This window comes from Carcharhinus amblyrhynchos, chromosome 16 (genome assembly GCF_965287045.1).
Source record: "Carcharhinus amblyrhynchos chromosome 16, sCarAmb.v2.hapA, whole genome shotgun sequence".
NCBI lineage: Eukaryota > Metazoa > Chordata > Chondrichthyes > Carcharhiniformes > Carcharhinidae > Carcharhinus > Carcharhinus amblyrhynchos.
The window spans coordinates 6,211,198-6,221,988 of record NC_137339.1 but is presented as its reverse complement, the minus strand read 5'-3'; positions in this window follow the sequence as shown (position 1 = coordinate 6,221,988).

Below are 10,791 nucleotides of genomic sequence, written 5' to 3'. Positions count from 1 at the left end.
CGAAGCAGGCAAGGGGCAGAGCATGGAAAGGTGCATTGACCTCGGGCAGGATTTTACAGTTTTGGGACAACCGAGGCCATAAAATCTCGCCCATCTTATTAAAATTCTCTCAACTATGAAGCCTAATTCATGGTGTCCGAAGGCGGATTCTTCACTTTCAAAGGGAAAGTAAATTTATTTTCCCAAACTGATATTCTGAATGTTACTCAATGTCACATAGAATGAGGAAGGGTTACTCTGCTCAAGACTATTTTTCCCTTTGTCCAAGTTGTCATGACCAGCCCCAAGCGAGGTTCCCTAAAAGTTGTTGATCTGGCCGAGACCCCTCGATTTGTCACAGTCTGGCTGGGATACCCCCAATTTGTTACAAACCCAGGTGAGGAGGGATGACTGGTTCCCTATCTTTATTCAACCCAAACTGGCTGGTAGCAACAAAGTTTAATCTAACAAGGTTCCCTTTCCCTTGGATACCTTTTTCAGACCCAATAGTTTAGTTTAAAAAATGGAGCCAATATAATGAGGTTTTCCTGAGTTAAGATATAGCAAGTTTATTAGCTATTAAAAGAATAGCAGAAATAATAAAACACATGTATCTAAATTCATATGGATTAGAGATAAGAATTGAGTCCAATAATAAGCAAATATTAAAATGTTATATGGAACAATGCTTGAGTTGTGAGGAGTAGATGATGAAGTGTTGTGGCTATTATGATGGTTTTCAGTACAGTTGGTTTCTGCTGGTGAACAGATGATTCTTTGGTTCAGGTGTCCTGTAGTTTGATAGCTCTGGAGAAATTTCAGTTCTTTTCCAACTGCGCTCCTGCTGGCTTACTGACTTTCACAGAAAGAGAGAGTTTTAGATGTTCCTGCAAAGCTGGCTATCTTTGCAGGAGTCCTGCCTTGGTTATTGCATTCTCAGTGTGATAAATTTTAGTTGCTTTTCTCACAACACACACACACATAGACACATACACTGACCAACAGACAGACAGAAAAACAGAGGCTGGTAGAAAGCAGGCTTTTAATGCACAGACGTGTGCATTCCAAGAGGACCTAAATGTACTAGACTGTCTAACCTGGGGGTATTCGCAGACACCTTCAACGTCTCTTTACCATAATCCGAGGTTCCCATCTCTTCAAGAAGACGACCAACATCCCAGTACCAAGGAAAAGCCAGGCAGCGTGCCTTAATGATTATCATCATTAGCTCTGACATCCATCTTAATGAAGTGCTTTGAAAGGCAGCACAAATCAATTCCAGCCTCCCTGATTGCCTGGATCCACTACAGTTCGATCACTGCAACAGGTCCATAGCAGACACCATCTCCCTGGTCCTACACTCAAACCTGGAACACCTAGATAACAAAAATACCTATGTCAGACTCCTATTATTGACTACAGCTCAGCCTTTAACACCATTATTCCTACGAAACTCACTTCCAAACTCTGTGGCCTGGGAGTTCGCTCCTCCCTCTGTGACTGGATCCTGAACTGCCTAAACCACAGACCACAATCGGTAAAGATAGCCAAGAACACCTCCATGATTATCCTCAACACTACTATACTCCTTATACACTTTGACTGTGTGGCCAAATTTCCCTCCAACTTGATTTTCAAGTTTGCTAATGACACTACTGTAGTGGGTTGGATCTCAAACAATGATGAGACAGATAGAGAATCTGTTGAACTGATGTGACGACAATCATCTCTCCCTTAATATCAACAAAATGAAAGAGACAGTTATCTATTTCAGGAAGTGTATGTTCATAGATACCTACAGTGCAGAAAGAAGCCCTTCAGCCCATCAAATTTGTATCGATCACAATCCCACCCAGGCCTATCCCCATATCTCTACATATTTTACCCACTAATCCCTTTTACCTACACATCTCAGAACACTAAGGGGCCATTTTAGCATGGCCAATCAACCTAACCAACACATCTCTGGACTACGGGAGGAAACCGGAGCATGCAGAGGAAACACACGTGGACACGAGGAGAATGTGCAAACTCCAAACAGACAGTGATCCAAGCCAGGAATTGAACCTAGGTCCCTGGAGCTATGAAGTAGCTGTACTAACCACTGTGCTACTGTGCCACCCATAAATAGAATATATAACATAGAACATTACAGCGCAGTACAGGCCCTTCGGCCCTCGATGTTGCGCTGACCAGTGGAACCAATCTAATGACCCTCCAACCTAAACTATTCCAATGTGATCCATATGCCTATCCACTGACCATTTGAATGCCCTTAAAGTTGGCGAGTCCACAACTGCTGCAGGCAGGGCATTCCACGCCCTTACTACCCTCTGAGTAAAGAACCTACCTCTGACATCCGTCCTATAATTACCACCCCTTAATTTAAAGCTATGTCCCCTTTATTTAGCCATCACCATCTGAGGTAAAAGGCTCTCACTGTCCACCCTATCCAATCCTTTGATCATCTTGTACGCCTCAATTAGGTCACCTCGTAACCTTCTTCTCTCTAATGAAAATAACCTCAAGTCCCTCAGCCTTTCCTCATAAGACCTTCCCACCATACCAGGCAACATCCTGGTAAACCTCCTCTGCACCCTTTCCAATGCCTCCACATCTTTCTTATAATGCGGCGTCCAGAACTGTACGCAATACTCCAAGTGCGGCCGCACCAGAGTTTTATACAGTTGTAACATGACCTCATGGCTCCGAAATTCAATCCCTCCACCAATAAAAGCTAACACACCGTACACCTTCTTAACAACCTTATCAACCTGGGTGCCAACTTTCAGGGGGCTATGCACACGTACCCCGAGATCTCTCTGCTCGTCAACACTACTAAGAGTCCTTCCATTAGCCCTATATTCTGTACTCCTGTTACTCTTACCAAAGTGAATCACCTCACACTTTTCCATATTAAACTCCATCTGCCACCTGTGCCTCTCGGCACAGCTCTGCAGCTTATCTATGTCCCTCTGCAAACTGTAACATCCATCCTCACTGTCTACAACTCCTCCAACTTTGGTGTCGTCAGCAAATTTACTAATCCAGCCTTCTACGCCCTCATCTAGGTCATTTATAAAAATGACAAACAGCAGTGGCCCCAAAACAGATCCTTGAGGTACACCACTTGTAACTGAACTCCAGGTTGAATATTTCCCATCAACCACCACCTTCTGTCTTCTATCAGCTAGCCAATTCCTGATCCAAACTGCTAAATCACCCTCAATCCCATGCATCTGCATTTTCTGCTATAGCCTACCATGGTGAACGTTATCAAACGCTTTGCTAAAATCCATATACACCACGTCAACTGCCTTACCCTTATCCACCTCTTTAGTCACCTTTTCAAAAAACTCGATAAGGTTTGTGAGGCACGACCTACCCCTCACAAAACCGTGTTGACTATCCCTAATCAACTTATTTCCCTCTAGGTGATTATAAATCGTATCCGTTATAATTCTTTCCAAAACTTTGCCCACAACAGAAGTAAGGCTCACTGGTCTATAATTCCCAGGATGGTCTCTACTCCCCTTCTTGAACAAGGGCACAACATTTGCTATCCTCCAGTCTTCCGGCACTATACCCGAAGCCAATGACGACATGAAGATCAAAGCCAAAGGCTCTGCAATCTCCTCCCTAGCCTCCCAGAGAATCCTAGGGTAAATCCCATCTGGCCCAGGGGACTTATCTATTTTCATACTCTCAAGAATTGCCAACACCTCCTCCTTATGTATCTCAATCCCGTCTAGTCTACTACCTGGTATTGCAGTATTCTCCTCAACTACACTGACTTTTTCCTGCGTGAATACTGACGAAAAATACTCATTCAGTGCCTATCCTATCTCTTCAGGCTCCACGCACAACTTCCCACTGCTGTCTCTGACTGGCCCTAATCTTGCCCTCACCAATCTTTTATTCTTGACATACCTGTAGAAAGCTTTAGGCTTTTCCTTGATCCTATCCGCCAAAGTCTTCTCATGTCCTCTTCTAGCTCTTCTTAACTCTCTCTTTAGCTCCTTCCTGGCTAATTTATAACTCTCCAGTGCCCTAACTGAGCCTTCACGTCTCATCTTTACATAAGCCTCCTTCTTCCTCTTCACCAGAGATTCAACTTCCTTAGTACACCATGGTTCCCTCGCTCGACCACTTCCTCGCTGCCTGACAGGTACATATTTATCAAGGACTCACAGTAGCTGCTCCTTGAATAAGCTCCACATTTCAGATGTTCTCAGCTCCTGCAATTTCCTACTCCACCTGATGTATCCTAAATCTCATAGCCTCATAATTACCTTTCCCCCAGCTATAACTTCTGCCCTTCGGTATATGCCTATCCCTTTCCATCACTAAGGTAAACGTAACCAAATTGTGGTCACTATCACCAAAGTGCTCACTTACCTCCAACTCTAACATCTGGTCTGGTTCATTACCCAGTACCAAATCCAATGTAGCCTCACCTCTTGTTGGCCTATCTACATACTGTGTCATGAAACCTTCCTGCACACATTGGACAAAAACTGACCCCTCTAACGTGCTTGAACTATAGCTTTTCCAATCGATATTTGTAAAGTTAAAGTCCCCCATAACAACTACCCTGTTACTTTCGCACCTATCCAGGATCATCTTTGCAATCCTTTCCTCTACATCTCTGGAACTTTTTGGAGGCCTATAAAAAACTCCCAACAGTGTGATCTCTCCTTTCCTGTTTCTAATCTCAGCCCATACTACCTCAATAGACGGGTCCACATCAAACATCCTTTCTGCCACCGTAATACTGTCCTTGACTAACAATGCCACGCCTCCCCCTCTTCTACCACCTTCTCTGCTCTGACTGAAACATCTGAACCCCGGAACCTGCAGCAACCATTCCTGTCCCTGCTCTATCCATGTCTCTGAAATGACCACAACATCGAAGTCCCAGGCACCAATCCAGGCTGCAAGTTCGTCCACCTTATTGCGTATGCTCCTCGCATTAAAGTATAAACACTTCAAACCACCCTCCCGCCTGCCAATACACTGCTGTGACCTAGAAACCTTATCCACGACCTCCCTATTCTCATCCTCCTGTACATTGGAGCTACAATTCAGGTTCCCATCCCCCCTCTGAATCAGTTTAAACCCCCCTGAATAGCACTGGGCAAATTTTCCCCTCAAGATATTAGTACCCCTCTGGTTCAGGTGCAGACCATTCCTCTTGTAGAGGTCCCACCTACCCCAGAATGAGCCCCAATTGTCCAAGTATCTGAACCCTTCCCTCCTGCATCATCCCTTTAGCCACGAGTTCAAATGTTCTGTCTCTCTATTCTTCTCCATGCTATCCCGCGGCACAGGTAACAAACCAGAGATAACCACTCTGCTTGTTTTAGCCCTAAGCTTCCACCCTAACTCTCTAAATTTCTGTTTTATATCCCCGTCCCTTTTCCTACTATGTCATGGGTGCCTACGTGAACCACAACTTGGGGCTGGTTCCTCTCCCCCTTAAGGATCCCAATCACTCGATCAGAGATATCATGGACCCTGGCACCTGGGAGGCAACATACCAACCGCGGGTCTTGCTCGTTCCTACAGACTCTCCTATCTATCCCCTTAACAATGAAATCCCCAATCACTAATCCTGTTCTTTTCTTCCCCCTTCCCACCTAAGCATCAAGGACAGGCTCTACTCCTGAGACCTGTACTCCATGGCTTACCCCGGTTGAGTCTTCCTCCCCAACAGCATCCAAAACAGAGTACTTATTTTGGACAGGAACAGCCTCAGGGGATCGCTGGTCTGAGTGCTTCTTACCCCTTCTAGCAGTCACCCATGCATCACTTTTAGGAGTAACTATCTCCCTGTAACTTTTGTCGATAGCTGCCTCTGCTTCCCGAATGATTCTTAGTTCCTCCAGTTCCAGCTCCAGGTCCCTAACATGGTCCTCAAGAAGCTGCAAACGGATGCACCTCCTGCAGGTGTAATCAGCCAGGACACTGCCAGTGTCCCTCACTTCAAACATCCCACAGGAGGAACATCGCACTGCGTGCACTGCCATCCTGGCATGGAGGGGCTGGGGTACGAGGAAAGGTTGGAGAAACTGGGACTTTTCTCCTTGGAAAGATGGAGGTTGAGGGGGGACATGATAGAGGTATATAAGATACCGAAGGGAATAGATAGAGTCAATACTGAGAGACTGCTCCCTAGACTGGGTACAAATACGAGAGGTTATGATTTAAGGGTGAGGGGGGAGAGGTATAATTTGGATGTGAGAGGAAGGTTCTTTACGCAGAGAGTTGTGGGGGTATGGAACGCGCTACCGAGGAGGGTGGTGGAGGCAGGAACGTTGGACTCGTTAAGGTTCAGTTAGACAGACACATGAGTGAAACGAGGATGGAGGGTTATAGTAGGGGCTATTAAATAAGGTCAGAACCTCGGGAGACACCGGAAATGCAGACTTGTAAGTTAACATTTTTGTCTTTTTATCCCGCAGGTGGAGGTCCACCTCGTTGTCAAACGAGGGGCATGCACACGGTGGGTCATGCGTGGGCTGCTCTTGGAGGTTCCGGGAGTGGCCTAGTACTTCATGTCAGTGTGTGTGCTTGATCGTGGACCGGTAGACGGGCGCCGCAACAGCTCGGTGACTAGCACTGCTGGCTGTGCAGATACATGGATTTGGGCCTGTGTCTGTGGGAGTTTGTGCATTCTCCCTGTGGTTGCGTGGGTTTCCTCCAGGCGCTCCGGTTTCCTCCCACACCCCAAAGATGTGCTCTTAGGCTGATTGGTTTACCAAATTGACACTATTCTCCCCTGAATCTGGCTAAGTTAGGGGTTCCATTCGTAGACACGCAGGGTAGAATAGGTGTAGGGTGATGCGGCGGTGCAGGCTCGTTGGGCCGAAGGGCCTGTTTCCCGTGCTGGGTTGTTCTTTGTTCTTTGTATCCCTATTACTTCCCTTACCAAGAAACAAAAATAAACTTAAACTTACCTGCTCTCACTCCAAGTCACTCTCTTTTTTAGATTACAGGAGGGGGTAGGGTGGGATACTCTACATGTATAGAGTATCGGGTTTCTTCACCTTTCCAATTTATGGGGGTCCAGAGGAAAAAATAACTACTTCCCAGGCCTCCCTGTGACTACTTCCTGTATCCGGTTTAAAATTTAAAAAAAGCTAGAGACGTTAGTTTAAAAAGAAACACAGTAACTTACTCACAAGCTCTCCTCTCACCAGTCGCTCCCTCTCTGATGTGCTCCCAAGGAAAAATGTAATGGAGAACATGCCTCTACCTATATCAATGGGGACAAAGTAGAAGTTTTTACGTGTCCAGATCACCAACAACCTGTCCTGGTCCCACCATGCTATTGTTAAGAAAGCTCACCAATGCCTCTACTGTCTCAGAAGACAAAGGAAATTTGGCATACCCACTATGACTTTCAGCAACGTTTACAGATGCATCATAGAAAGCATTCTTTCTGATTGTATCACAGCTTGGTATGGCTCCTGCTCTGTCCAATTTTACAAGAAAGTACGAAGGGTGGTGAACAAAGCTCAGCAGCCAGCATAATTAAGGACCCCACGCACCCCAGACATTCTCCCTTCCACCTTCTTCTGTTGGAAAAAAGTAACAAAAGTCTGAGGACATGTACCAACCGACTCAAGAACAGCTTCTTTCCTGCTGCTGTCCAACTTTTGAATAGACCGATGTCAAATTAAGTTGATCTTTCTCTACACCCTAGCTATGACATTCTGTACTCTCTCTTTTCCTTCTCTATGAACAATGCGCTTTATCTGTATAATGCACAAGAGCAGGGGAGTTATCCCTGGCATCCTGGCCAATATCTCCCCCTCATTCAACATCACAAAAAAGACAGATTATTTGATCATTATCACATTGTTGTTTGTGAGAGCTTGCTACGCACAAATTGACTACTGTATTTCCTACATTATAACAGTGACTGCAGTTCTAAAATGCTTCAGCATCTGTAAGTGCTTGTGAAAGTTGTAAGTGTAAGTTTTTCTTTTTCTTTACATTCACTTTCAAACATTTTCTCATTCAGTCACCCTTTCACTCTCTCAAACTCTTTTACACATTCACTCTCTCTGACTCTTTTCCTCTCACTCTCTATGACTCTCTATAACTGAGACCCTCTTGCTCCTTCAATGAGGATAATATTTGTCTGGGTGATTACCAGGTGGAGTGAGTCACTTGCCCATGATAGAACCTCTGTGATTTTTATTCCATATTGAGTACCAGCCAAGCAGTGAAGATACAAATTTGCCCCATCCTTTCTCACTTGTCTTTGCCAGCCCTAATGTCTTAATTACCTTCATTTATGCCCATTCACTCAAGGTGCACGCCAAGACTTTAAGTAGTTATCAGCAAAGTAACTGCCCAGGTTCTGGGAGATTCTTTATGGGAGCATGCATCAAAGAATGAGTAAGAAAAACATACCAAAGCTTTATGTTTCAGTCCACTCACAATCAGACACTGTCTTGAAGCAGGCGAGACTCCAAATGTTCATGTCAGTACATTAATAAATTGAACTGTTAAAGGTTTTGTGGTGTGGAGGCAGAGTGCGGTGGTTGGGAGGAAACTCTGTGTCCTCCATGTTCGAGACCCCTGACTGTGTAAGTAACTCCCATCCCAGTAGATCAGAACCTAAGCTCTCCACAGAAAGCCATCTCTGTGAGCCCTGGCTTCAACCATCAAAAAACACATTATACTCAGACGAACATCAAGTAAAAATATGACTTTTTTTCAATGTAATGAAACAAGGGATGCTTATACTTGCTGCTGAAACATTTATTAAAGAAGGCACACAGATATCAAGGCAACAGTTCCAGCTCCTCAGCTGCATGTAAAGTTGATTATAATTCTGAACTCACGCATGTGAAAAGGTGCTGACTGTCTGGAATGTCAAATCAACTACTATACTAGAGGCTCAACACCAAAAGGGAAAGTTTTGAGCAATTGGCCACTGCAAAAGTTGGGGATCTCAGCTTCAGTAAAATGGGTTTATTGAGCTTTCACTTCAGTGCACAATCCAGGTTTGCCGCTCCTAGTGCAGTACTGAGGAAGTACTGCACTCTCTGAGGTATCACCTTTTGCAAGAGATATTCAATCGAGGCCCCCATCTCTCCTCTCGGGTAAGTGTAAAAAATCCCCATGAACAATCTGAACAAGATTGTCACCAGTGGAGTGCCCCAGGGATCTGTTCTAGGACCCTTGCTGTTCGTCATTTTCATAAATGACCTAGATGAGGAAGTGGAGGGATGGGTTAGTAAGTTTGCCGAAGATACAAAGGTTGGTGGTGTTGTGGATAGTCTGGAGGGATGTCAGAAGTTGCAGCGTGACATAGATAGGATGCAAGACTGGGCGGAGAAGAGGCAGATGGACTTCAACGTGGATAAATGTGTAGTGGTCCATTTTGGCAGGATGAACAGGATGCAGGCGTATAATATCAAGGGTAGGAGTCTTAGCTGTGTTGAAGAGGAGAAGGATCTTGGGGTCTGTGTCCATAGGACTCTTAAATCAGCCTCGCAGGTGGAGGATGTGGTCAAGAAGGTGTATGGTGTACTGGCCTTCATTAATTGAGGGACTGAGTTTAGGAGTCGGGAGGTAATGCTGCAACTTTATAGGACCCTTGTCAGACCCCACTTGGAGTACTGTGCGCAGTTCTGGTCACCTCACTACAGGAAGGATGTGGAAGCTATTGAGAGGGTGCAGAGGAGATTTACCAGGATGTTGCCTGGATTGGGAGGCATGCCTTATGAAGATAGGTTGAGGAAGCTAGGTCTCTTCTCCCTGGAGAGATGAAGGTTGAGAGGCGACCTGATAGAGGTTTATAAAATGTTGAGAGGAATAGATAGGGTGTATTCTCGGAGGCTATTTCCCAGGGCTGAAATGGTCGCTACAAGAGGACAAGGCGCTGGGAAGCAAGTACAGAGGAGATGTTAGGGGAAAGTCTTTCACTCAGAGGGTGGTGTGTGAGTGGAATTGGCTGCCGTCGGTGGTGGTAGAGATGAACTCACTGGGGTCTTTTAAAAGACTTCTGGATGAGTATATGGGATCTAATAGCATTGGAAGTTACAGATAGTTCTATGGCTTGGTAGGTATAGATGTGTTCAGCGCAATTTGTGGGATGAAGGGCCTGTTTGTACTGTAGTGTTCTATGTTCTATGTAAGAGCAGGGAGATTATTGCCTGTGCCTTAGTCAGTATTTACCCCCACCCCACCATCATCATTAAAAGGAAATCCGATCAGCATCGCATTGCTATTGTGGGAGTTTACTGTGTACAAATTGGTTGCTGTGTTTATTACATTACTGCAGTGATTGCATTTCAGAAAAGTACATCTTTAGCTGTAAGTAGTTTATTCCTTTCCTTCTCTTTTTTATTCTTTTCATCCTCTGGGCGTTAACCTTAAGAAGGAGATATTGAACATTTATCCCTGCTGGACTTCTATTCCCACACAACATAATTCCTGAAACATTGGAGGTGATTCTCCCAAAAATGCTGAATTGTTGGGAAAACTGTTCTAAATCCTGACTGTTCTGACAGTTCAGCTTCTCAACTGAATCTCCACACTCTGTGCACTGAAGATGTCCCCGTCAGAATATCATTAAAAATCCATGGGGGGCAGGGACTATTTGTACTGGAGTGTGACAGTTCTGGGACGGTGCACACGTGCAGTGGCCCCAAACTGTCAAATTTCCATTTGCTGGCTAGCCCGATTGCTAGCCAGCCCAGGGCCCCCGCAATGCTGCCCATCCAGTACCCCCCACAGCCCGATCGCAGCCCCACAGCAATTCCTGGGCCAGCCCTGACCCCCCTCCTGGTC